Source organism: Zootoca vivipara, chromosome 16, assembly GCF_965207765.1.
Source record: "Zootoca vivipara chromosome 16, rZooViv2.hap1.1, whole genome shotgun sequence".
Classification (NCBI taxonomy): Eukaryota; Metazoa; Chordata; class Lepidosauria; order Squamata; family Lacertidae; genus Zootoca; species Zootoca vivipara.
Genome location: NC_142599.1, coordinates 40,264,112 through 40,276,965, shown reverse-complemented (window position 1 = coordinate 40,276,965; position 12,854 = coordinate 40,264,112).

Sequence of the window (12,854 nt, the reverse complement as noted above, 5' to 3'; positions counted from 1 at the left end):
AGCCATGATCAACCTCATCCGGGGATCATGCGCACTCATTGTTTCTGAGAGCTAGGCTCAGAAGCTCAGCTGCAGAACTTTGTCAAAAATTCATTGCCGGGTCATTTCTTGGGTTTCTACGGGCCCGATTTGGCCTCGGTCTGGGCAGGATCTTACCAGCAGCACCCACGGCCACCCCAGCCTCCGTATCCACCCCAGCCCCCAGAGCCACGGCCACCCCAGCTGCCCCAGCCCCCAGAGCTGCCACAACATCCACGGCCACCCCAGCCGCCATAGCCCCCATAGCCCCCATAGCCGCCACAGCCCCCACGGCCACCCCAGCCGCCGTAGCCGCCATAGCCGCCATAGCCGCCATAGCCCCCATAGCCCCCATAGCCACAGCAAGGTGCATCAGTTGACACAGCGCATGAATCATCAGCGCAGCTCATGATGGGTCCTGGGACGGTGATGCAGAAGGGGGGAGGCTGGATCCACACGTGGTGCGGGGGGCATTGCGATTCGCAAGTGAAGCCACAGTGTCCGGAGCCGGAGCCGAAAGTCATCTTTCTGCAATGAGTCGGGGTCTGAAAGAGCAAGCGAGGGAGTCTGGTTAACCAAAAGGCAAGGGACACCACAGAGGCTAGACGCACAAAGTTCTCACATCATTAGATTTTGGGCTGAAGAAAGGGAACCTACGAACTCAGGCAGGATGGAAGACTCTTCGGTTTTGACTTCAGAGCAGTCACAATGAAGCTGAGACTAGTCTAAACAATAGCTAGAATCCAAGGGTTGTATAAAAACAAGTTATTATCTGAGTAGGCCCACTGGGACCAATGGACCTCCAGTGAAGCAGAATCGACTACCTTCCAAGGTAGTTAGCTGTGTCCATTGTTTAAATGGGTCACCTCTGGGTAGGACAACTCATGACATTCAGACCTACAATATTGTGGGCCAGCAGAGAACAAATGTTCAATGCTGTCTATGTGACAACCCTTCGGATGTTACCGTGTTCCACCTACCAACCTCCTGTTCTCCTCTTCCAGTGAAACAAACCCAGTTCCTTCAACCTTTCCTCATGGACTTGTTCTCCAGAACCTCAGTGATCTCCCTTGCACTTTTCTGAACCCATTTGAACTTGTTTTTTATATTTAACTAAAAGGAAATAAATTCCAGCTCACCTGTTCTCCAAGGAGCAGAAGACGAGAGATGATGTGGTTGAATGCTGGGAGAGCAACTGATGGAGGGACTGCTTGATGGGAGCCCTTTTTATACCGTGAGGAAGACAGCACAGGAATGCCCTCTAGGGTTTATGCAATTATTTACCAGCCAAGATTTGTTGGCTGTAAACTCTGATCTTCGGGTTATAATTGCTAGGTGACAATGAGCTTGCTTTGCAGCTGGGTCTGCCATCATTTCCAAATTAGAGGCACTTCTTTCCTTGGAGGACCCTTTAATTTCATGTGATGTCACAAGCATCCTCTCTGGACACGCAGAATGGCCTTGCACAGTTTTATTTGATGATGGCTCAATGACCTTGATGGCTGGTGCCTACTAGCAACTGGAAACTTCTGACATTCTTGGGTGGCTGCTGTAAATGAAGTTGGCAGTTGCAACATTGTCTACAAAGCAGATGGGAGCATGAGTACTGCAACAGACTAGCAAGAACAGCTGAATCATAGAATGTCATTATTTATTGCATTTTTCCTCCCCATGGAACTGAAGGTGAGGCATGTGGCTCTCCTCTTTCTCATTTAATCCCCACAATTACCCAGGGGGTCGATTGGGAATTTGAACCCTGGTCCCTCCCTAGTCTTAGCCTGACACTCTAGCCACAAAGCCAACTTGAGAACCTGAAATGAACAGATTAGACCATTCCTATGGGGACGCGGGTGGCACTGTGGTCTAAACCACTGAGCCTCTTGGGCTTGCTGATCAGAAAGTCGGCAGTTCAAATCCCCACGACGGAGTGAGCTCCCGTTGCTCGGTCCCAGCTCCTGCCAACCTAGCAGTTCGAAAGCACGTCAAAGTGCAAGTGCAAGTAGATAAATAGGTACCAGGTGGTGCAGTGGGTTAAACCACTGAGCCTAGCGCTTGCTGATCAGAAGGTCGGCGGTTCGAATCCCTGTGACGGGGTGAGCTCCCATTGCTTGGTCCCAGCTCCTGCCAACCTAGCAGTTCAAAAGCACGTCAAAATGCAAGTAGATAAATAGGAACTGCTATAGCAGGAAGGTAAATGGCGTTTCCATGTGCTGCTCTGGCTTGCCAGAAGCGGCTTTGTCATGCTGGCCACATGACCTGGAAGCTGTACGCCAGCTCCCTCGGCCAATAATGCGAGATGAGCGCGCAACCCCAGAGTCGGTCACGACTGGACCTAATGGTCAGGGGTCCCTTTACCTTTACCTTACAGCGGGATGCTTATTGGTGTTTCCGTGCCCTGCTCTGGTTCGCCAGAAGCGGCTTAGTCATGCTGGCCACATGACCCAGAAGCTGTACTCCGGCTCCCTCGGCCAGTAAACCGAGATGAGCGCTGCAACCCCAGAGTCGTCTGTGACTGGACTTAATGGTCAGGGATCCTTTTTCCCCCCTAGCATGTATTGTTGTTTTTCTAGGGGTACTCAGGGGTTTGCATTGCCAGCACCATTTTTTTTCTAGAAGGAAAGCCCTGCCTACTAGAACAAATCTATATGCCCAAGGTCACTTGAAAGTTATAGATTCAGGACAGTCAACATGATAGGAATGTGGCCATGATTAATCATGGGTCAAAACTGCATGCAATTATGTGCACAGAACAAATTAAAATAAACCCACATCCTTGTGATTCCAACTAAAAGGCTGGCATCCATTTCTGAGCTCGTATAATGACCCAAATTGCAGACCTGAGCCAAACACTCCTGCAAACAACGCTCTTAATCAGTGATGCTAAATGCCCCAAGAAGAACGACGTAGATCACAACTATGATGCATATTAAACATTAATGGCTGTTTGTGAAGCCTTTCAGAGAAAGCCTCCATTTGGGGGTGGCTTTGCAACACTTCGTGTCTTTCACACATGGGCATCCTTGTCCTTGTTTAAGATGCAGGTGCATAAGGACTTGTGGAAGGTTGGTTTTGGGCTCACATTTGCTTTGGGTTGAGGACATGACCCTAAGCTACAGATGGGCAGATCAGCACATTTCCATTCCGTGTCGCTTCTGCATGTGTTCTACTCCATGCTGGCTTCTGCATGTGCTCAGAACCCACTCTGTGGATTGTATGTATTTCCTTCCTTCCTTCCTTCCTTCCTTCCTTCCTTCCTTCCTTCCTTCCTTCCTTCCTTCCTTCCAATTTTTTATTTAATTTATTTCTTAATAAGTAATACAGAAAATGAAAATGAACAAACAAATACTGATACAAAGTTAAACAAGAAACAATACATCTCCACCCTACACAACATAAACCCTACACCCCCCGCCCCCAGTGATTTCTTTCCACCACAACTCGACTTCCTTTAGTTCACATTTAAATACGGTCATTGCAATCTTTGGATAATACATCTCTTATATCCATTTCTAATTATTATTCTCGCTTGTACTTTACATACTTAATCCATGCATATCAGCATATTACTTTTAGAGCAGTGTTTTTCCATATACTCCTCGAAATGTTGCCAATCTAGTCTTAATATCTGATTTGTCTGGAGCCTTATGGCTGCTGTTAATTTAGCCAATTCTATAAATTCACTTAGTTTACATATCCAATCTTCTTTTGTGGGTATCGTCTCACCTTTCCGTTTACTGACGAGAACTATTCTGGTGGCTGCCGTGGGGTATAGAAAGATTGTATATCCTTCCCTAATAAACCTAGTAAATACGCCTCTGCTTTCTTTTCTATGGATTATTTTAATAAATAGTGTGCATTTAAATTGCCCAGTTTCTTCCCTATGCATCCCCCAAAAAAACTGTGGGCGCCATCCATTGCTAACCCTATTCAGAGTAGACCTACAGAGGTAAAAGAACATTATCACCTTGACACAGCATATAGTTAAACTATGGAGCTCTCTTCGACAGGAGGCTGTGACGGCCACCAAGCTGGATGGCTTTACAGGAGGATGAGACATATTCCTCAAAGTTATTGATGGCTACCAGTCATGGTGCCTACATTCTGCATTCACGGCCAGAGACCGTAATGCTTCTGAATACCAGTTGCAGGACTCAATCCATGATGGGCTCAGTCAAGACTGTCAGTCCATCTAGTTCAGTATTGTCTACTCTGACGGGTAGAAGCTCCCCAAGGTTTCAAGAAGGGTTCCCTCCTAGCCCTACCTGGAGATGCCAGGGATTAATTTTGCATAGATACTATACCACTGAACTTTGGCCTTTCCTCAAAGCAGCAGGTCTCCTGAGTTTCAGGAAGGGGGTCTCACCTATCCTTACAGAGATGTGCCCTTGGAAATTGAACCTGGGACCTTCTGCATGCAAAGCAGGTGCTCTGCCACTGAGCTGTGGCCCTTCCACCTTGATTTGGCTCACAAGTGTTTGAGCACTCAGATTCTCAACTTCCCTCTAGCCTTTTGATGTGGGGTACCCTGTTGGCGTGTTCTACAGGGATGTAAGCCTGCGGTTTCTAATTGGTGGTCTGTGGACCCTTGGGGTTCGTGTAACCCACCCAGAGAGTCCATGGTACATATGTACCCATCAACTGTCTGGGGCATCCTGTTTTGAGGGGCCGTGCTCTTTCATGGTGCCCCAAAATGTGTGAGATTGTGGCAGACCTATGTCTTGAGAGAGAACATGGAGTCCAAAAACAAACATTTTGGGGCACCATGCTCTTGTGCTGGTAACATGACTCACACGGGTGCGCAGCCCAGAACATGCGCACCCCACTTTTGTGCAGGAACATGTTGGAGGCTATGGTGGCACCATTCACATAACAGAATCTGCCACAGAGATGTCGACATTTTCAAAAGTAAGGGGTCTGTGGCTTGACTTTTGAAAAACAGGGGTCTACAGTACTTAGCTAATTGGGAACCACTGATGTAAGCATGTACATATGTATCGGGGCATGTGGCTAAGTTGTGGATTGGAGGAGTGAGAGTTGGGAAAGGCAGCTGCATTTGGAATGTTCTGTTCTATTCTGTTGCCTTCCCTCGAAAAGGATATTGTAGAGGAAGAAAGTGGTATGGTACCACTTCAAATGTAGAGTGCAGATGGGACCTTAATTTCAATGGGTTGTATCCAATGTTAATCCTGCTCAGAGGAGACCTGTTAAAAAGGAAGGACATGACTAATTTTGGCCCATTACTTTCAACAGGTCTTCCATGAGTAGAACTCAGATGAATACAACCCAATGGATCTACTCTGGGTATTACTAACATTACTTGAGACTCCAAAACTGGAAGAAGTGTCAGGTGAAGGAGCAGATCAGCATAGCTGCCAAGTTCTCCCTTTTTTAAAGGGAATTTCCCTTATGCTGAATAGGCTTCCTCGTGAGAAAAGGGAAAACTTGGCAGCTATGCAGATCAGTGGTACTTTGGTAACAAGGTATGGACATTCAGGGCATCAACCATGATGGCTTGGCTCAGCTTACACAGTTGGAGGTATGAATGCTTCTGAATACCGGTTGCTGGAAACCAAGGAGGGGAGAGTTGTTCTTGTGCTCAAATCCTGATTGTGGGCTTCCCATAAGGGCATCTGGTTGGCCACTGTGAGAACAGGATGCTGGATTAGATGGGTCAATGGCTTTTGTCCTTCTGACCACCAGGCCAAAGTTCAGGTAAGGAGAATTCCACAAGCACCCCAGCGCTCCTTGAAATTACACCTTTGTGTAAGCCACAATTGCATCGCATGTTCTGTCCATTTATGGCACATCTCCCTTTGCTTCAAGAGGCCAGAAAGCATCCTTGGCATCTCCCAAACTGCAGCGTCAGTGATTTGGGTGTGATCCCTACCATAATCTGAAAGCCAGCAATCAATTTGAACTTGGACCTGCCCACAGGGTGTGTCACCTCCACGAGGGTGCCCAAGGAGGAGAGTATAAAAAGAGCTCTCCATCCAGGACCTAACCATCAGCTTCTCCTCACTCAGGAAAGAGCATCTTGTGGCATCTTCTTCTTGGAGAACCAGGTATGTTCTGATCTAATCCAGTTGCCTTATAGATAGGAAGCTGCCTTAGACCAGTATTGTCTCAGTATTGGCTGCTTTGAAGGGCAGTGGCTCTCTAGGGTCTCAGGAAGAAGTAGCTCTCAGTCCAACCTAGAGTTGTCAGGGTGCCCTCTGCATGCAAAAGAGATGTTGTATCACTGAGCTATGACTCCATCCCCAACATAGATGGAGCCATTAATACCATCAAGCTAAATATGAGGTCAGAAGAAGCCACGATGAGAGAGAGGTCAGGTGGAAGGGACCTCATCCTATCACCTAGGATCAGACTTGGTTGGTGCCCATTGGGACTTGTGAAACGAAAGGCAGGGAGTCCAACAGTAGGTGGTGCTAGAACCAATGACAGGCCAAGCCAGCTCACCCTAGCTTTCTCCCCCACCTCTTCCCATAGAGTTCTACAAAGTCAACACTCAGCCTGAGAGGCAGGATGCTGGCAGCCAAGGTCACCCCGTGGCCTGGCTGCTGTAAGAAAGTAGTCAGGATGGTGAGGGATGGCTGAGTGGAGACAGAGATATTAAAAACACAATACAGCATTAAACATTAAAAACTTCCCTAAACGGGGCTGCTTTCAGATGTCTTCTAAAAGTCAGACAGTTGCTTATTGACTTGACATCTGATGGGAGGGTGTTGCACAGGGCGGGTGCCACCACCGAGAAGGCCCTCTGCCTGGCTCCCTGCAACCTCCCTTCTCGCAGTGGGGGAACCTCCAGAAAGCGCTCAGCGCTGGACCTCCATGTCTGGGCTGAATGATGGGGGTGGAGCCGCTCCTTCAGGTATACTGGGCTGAGGCCATTAGGGCTTTAAAGGTCAGCAGCAATGCTTTGAATTTTTTGAATTGTGCTCAGAAACGTACTGTGCTCAGATGCCCCATGCTTCCGAATGGACTGCTTAGAACACCGTTATCTAAACTTCTAGCTTTGTGATTACACACATTTCCCTCATTGTTGCTTATTCACACCCTGACCTCGGAGTGTGTTCCCCCAGAATCCCTGCACTGTGTGGGGGATTAATAAACTGCTGCTTTTTCTCCCAAAATTGGAATGTTAGCCTGCATTCCTCTACTTCCTTAAGGTAACATTTTTGCCCCCAAAACTGAAATGTGGGATTGGGGAGCTCCTGTCCTGCATAGATTAATCAGCTGAAGGCAGTTCAAGTTAAGTGGACCTGAAGCAGACTGTTCCACGTAGTATGATACGGCTTTAGATCTATAGTTCTGTTTTTCTAGAAAAGGAGGTGTCAGAACTGGCCATTAATACTTCCCTCGTTCTCTTAGAATGGCAATGGTGCCCACAGCACGTCCCAGCTGAAAAACAGCCCTGATGGAACCTAAGTGTGGGCCATTGATCCCAGTGGGCCTACTCTGAGTAAAAATTCATTTTCTACAGCCCTTGGATTCTAGCTATTGCTTAGACCAGTCTCAGCTTCATTGCAACTGCTACAAAGTTAAAACGGAGGACTCTGGTCCCCAGTGTGGTTTCACAGCTTTCCTTCATGTAAAAAGTAATGATGTGAGAACTTTGTGTGTCTAGTCTCTGCGGTGTCCCTTGCCTTTTGGTTAACCAGACTCCCTCGCTTGCTCTTTCAGACCCCGACTCATTGCAGAAAGATGACTTTCGGCTCCGGACACTGTGGCTTCACTTGCGAATCGCAATGCCCCCCGCACCACGTGTGGATCCAGCCTCCCCCCTTCTGCATCACCGTCCCAGGACCCATCATGAGCTGCGCTGATGATTCATGCGCTGTGTCAACTGATGCACCTTGCTGTGGCTATGGGGGCTATGGCAGCTATGGCGGCTATGGAGGCTATGGCGGCTATGGCAGCTGGGGGGGCCGTGGGGGCTGTGGCGGCTATGGGGGCTATGGGGGCTCTGGCGGCTGGGGTGGCCGTGGGGGCTGTGGCAGCTATGGGGGCTGGGGTGGCCATGGATGTTGTGGCGGCTCTGGCAGCTGGGGTGGTTATGGAGGTTGGGGTGGCCGTGGATGCCGTTCTGGTTGCTGGGGGTGGTGAGATTCTGCTTACACCAAGGTCAGACGGACCCCCTAGAAACACAAGAAATGACCCAGCAATGGACTTTTGACAAAAGGTCTGCAGCTGAGCTTTTGAGCCTGGCTCTCAGAAACCATGAGCGTGCACGATCTCCGGATGAGGTTGATCGTGGCCGCCCTGAGTACATCTGAAATCCAGGTCTCCACACTTCCTTATCATGCCTATGCTCCATTTCCCCACCTCTTGAGTGTCTGCTATGCTCTTCTTCAAATGCAAACCATGGTTACTTCTTGATTTTCCTTGATGTCTCTGACACACTCTGTATATGCCTTCTAGATCATTAAACAAAATGTGCTTCATATGACCTGTGTTCTGGTTTTGTTTTCACTTGCATAGGATCTCTCATTAAGGTAGTAAGAATTTATCCTCCACATTAGTGGGAAGAAATCCACAGTCCCACATTTTTTTCATAGGATCAGGGAGCTGAAAGGGATCTCATGGGTACCTACACTGCTTTTAGGGATAAAACCCAGCTCCCTGTGGCCCTGTTTTCTCAGTCCATCTCTCTCTCTCTCTCTCTCTCTCTCTCTCTCTCTCTCTCTCTCTCTCTCTCTCTCTCGTCTCTTTTAACATGCAGACACCTAGCTAGGGCAGAAGAGGTATCAAATATGATGCTCTCCCTCCACTGTTGGAGGCAACATTCCTCTGAATATCTCTTGTTGGAAATCACAAATGGGGAGTGGGCTGTTGTACCCAGGTCCTGTTTGCATCTGACTGGCCACTAGCAGAACAGGCTGCTTGACAGAATGATCCTGTATTGATGGGTGCTAGCCTGTCATTTTAGATATGTTTATAGTTTGCTGCTATGGATAATTCCACCAGTGCAGTATCCAGGAGTACCTGCAAGCCAATGGTCAAAGACAATGGCAGCTGGAAACCAGCAACATTTGGAGGGCAACATCTTGGCCAACCCCAGTTAAGACAGCCAAATGGTGCCCTGTGAGATTTGCATCTGAGACTTCACGGATGTCCAGACCAGACACTGAAGAACCACCCTCTCCTGCCTGCCAGCTGCACTGGTGGCCTCCCTGAAGTCATTTCTTAATACACCTGCCCATGTAGAAAGAAGGGGAAAGAAAACAGTCCTTCTTGCCATCTTCTGGTGAGTTGGTGCAGTGCAAGACAGAGAAGGCTTCTTCAGAAAAAAAATATATATATATCAAGGGGTTGGAGCAACAAGATTTTAAACAGATTGGGTGGCCATCTATCAGGAATTCTTTGATTGTGGTTCCTGCATTGCAGGGCGTTGGACTAAATGACCCTTGGTGTACTTTCCAACTCTATGATTCTTTTATTCTAAATAGTGCTTGCAACCAGGGCAGGATTTCAATTCACCTCACCTGTTTCCCTTCGGTCACTGTAGAAAAGGGTGAACAAGATGGACCAACATTTTATACATGTGTGTTAGCACAGGCATACGTTTTCTTCTGACGTCTGTTGTTTGTTTGTTTTGAATAAATGATTGAATGATCAGGAAATGAAATGCCATGAATTGAATAAAGCTTGCAGTTAGCCAGTCAGAAACCTCGCACATATGCCAAGTTGGAAAAATGGGGGGGGGGATAATGTTTAAGTTTATCACCCCCCCTCTCCCCCTCTACTCTCTCCCCCAGCTCCGGGTACCATATTGTCTTACACTGAACGTAACCCAAAGACTTTATAATCTGTACCAAAAAAAGACATTGCACGTTCTTTTGTATTTCATGAGAATCTTTAATATATATTTTTTTAAAGAATTTAACCGCCCCAGCTAGAATTTCTACTTCCTAACCAGAACTGAAGGATGCCTACCCAGCGTGTGCTCAATCTTTACATTATTTCCCTATTAACAATGTGGACACATTACATCTGCATGTCTGTGAAGCACTTTTGGTGTTTTGGAAATGCTCATGGCTTCTCAGCCTTAGCTAACCTATGTGTTGCGTAGGTTGTTTTAAACTTTTAAATGTCTGCAGCAGCACAACCAGGTGCCTTCACCTGCCCCAGCTGCAACAAAACATGTCTCTCCCATATTGGTCCCTACAGCCACAGCAGGTGCTGAAACCTTCCAGCAGTTTGACTTCACCTCCAGAGACCCACTCCTCCATTGTCTCGGATGGCCAACCATCTTGCAAGACCTGGGGTCTTAGGGTGAATAGAATAGAATAGAATAGAATAGAATAGAATAGAATAGAATAGAATAGTAATTAATTCACCAAGTACTTACATATTTGGAATTTGCTTTGGCTAATTTTACAATGTAAACGTACTTTATACAAAATATCTGTTAAATATCTGTGTGAGGATCGGAGTGCAGAACACTATTTCAAGCAAAGAGGAGCCACTCCGACTGCGCCTGGAGCTTTTGCCTTCTGTGACTGTAGAACAGGTTGAGGTGGTTGTTGGTGCCTCTGGCGCCGAGTGAATTGCTCTAGTTGATAATGCTTGACTTTGCTATAAAACTGATTCAGGTCGTTTGCCAATTTTCGACTCTCCGGAGCAGAAGAATATGTTCTCTTATATTCAGTAAAAGAAGATGTTCTCTTATATTCAGAAATGTTCTGTAAATTCTTCCAAAGAGTAGCCGAGAAATGTTTGAGAACTGAGTCCGAATCATAGGTTCGTTTTGCCACTATAATCTCCTTCGTCAGTGCTCTCCTAGCTTGGTTGTACAAATTTCTGTCTCCTTTCCTTGAACCCTCCTCTTTAGCATATTGTAGTTTCCTTGAGTTTTCTTGATTAATAAGGTGCAGATTATCCATTTTATTGTCAAGTGTGTGAAGATTTGAGAGGTACATAGATGGTAAAGCCTATCTCATTCCTCGCCTTTGTAGCTTAATCAAAGCGCTAGCACTTTTTTGACGTCGTATCCAGATCCTGCAAGGAGCTACAACTCCTTCATCCAAAGCGTCTTCGCAATTTTCCTTAAGATTGGAGCGTAAGTACACGAAAAGGCTGCTCTGATGTTTAAAATCAAGGGCAGGCAAGTAATAATATTACCACTAACAATGAATGATAAGAATGCAACTCATTCTCGGAGGATTTTATCCAGCAATTAAAGACCAGCCAATGAGCTTAATTTAAGGTTTTGTTTTGCTTTTGCTTTTGCCTTTGTTTTTTTTAAAAAGAATACTGTATGCCACCATAGGAGCCACCAGGTGGCGATCTTTCACAACACAATGGAGGTGGACATGACGAGTCAGTTCTTGTTGGAGAGCTTATTGTGATGTAATGGAACCATCCAATCATTTCAAACACTGGGCATCATCCTGCTCGTTATGTGCTCCAGATTGGTTGGGATTATCCAGATGATGTACTGCTTTTAATCTTGAGTGGTGAAGCCTTTCCACCTTTATGGGTTCATTCAGAGACCACAAACTGAAGGGGCTCGGGAAATACTACTGTGAAACAATCAACATTCATTATACGCCTTAGGTGCCAGGCAAAAACTTTCCTTTTAAACCAGGTCTTTGGTGATCTGATTGACATCCTATACCCTTTTCGGGTGGAGGGTGTGTGTTATTGGGTTGTTGTTTTTATTTTGATTTTTTATATTGTGGTTTTTATGTTGATCTGTTATGTGAACCGCCCTGAGATCCTGGTATAGAGCAGGATATAATTTTAGTAAATAATAATAACAATAACAATAATAATAATTCTAAGGCTCGAGTCCTAACTACGAATATCTGGGTGTAAGCATGATTGAATTTGTTGCCGCTTAATATGGAGCAGGTTTGCAAAGCTTCATGCTGCAAATTCTGAAAGAGATTTAACTATTCTTGAAAAAGCTGCAATGGTTTTATTAACAGTGCTTTATTTGTTTTTTAACACACACACACACACACACACACACACACACACACACACACACACACAAATCCATGTTTGTTATTAAAAAGAATGTAATACCATTCACCTATGGAAGGTCAATATGAAATTTACAACTTGTTATACTTTATAAGAAAACTTTATAAAGATGCAATTCCGATGGTACCTGACACCACTAAAATTATCTAAAATGTATAAGAATGTTTCAAGTAAATGCTGGAGGTGTGCTGATGAAGTGGAAGGCTCAATGCGACAGATGTGGTGGACCAGTAAGAAACTAAAGGAATTTTGGGATGTTATTTATAATGAACTCAAAAGAATGATTAAGGTATCTTTTGCAAAGAAATCAGAGGCTTTTCTTCTGGGGATAATCGGCCCAAATATACCTAAAGGTGCGAGAGAAATATTATTGTACGCTATGGTAGCAGCAATAATATTAATTGCCACGAATTGGAAGGGAGAGAAAATACCTACAAAGCTGGAGTGGCAAAATAAACTGCTTGAATATGCCGAGTTGGCTAAATTAGCAGAAAAACTGAGGGGTCGCTCTGATCAGACATTTATTAGGAAAAGAGATATGTATAGAACATATTTAAAGGATTATTGTAATAACTTGACGTCTGTGGCAGCCTTTGAATGACTTCTGCAGTAGGATGAGTAGGTATGAGAAAATACAATGTTGGTGAAATATAACAAAAGAAAAATAGAAACAAACAGTGCGCTTGGTAGAATAAGTTGTAGATACATGGTGGGGTGACGGGAAGTCGTTAGGAATCCAAGAAGAGTGTATCATGATGTGGAATATTAAGTTGTATTTTTTTCTTTTTTTTCTTTGATGGATAATTCTTCTGTATGTGTTTTTGCATTGATTTAAATTCAATAAA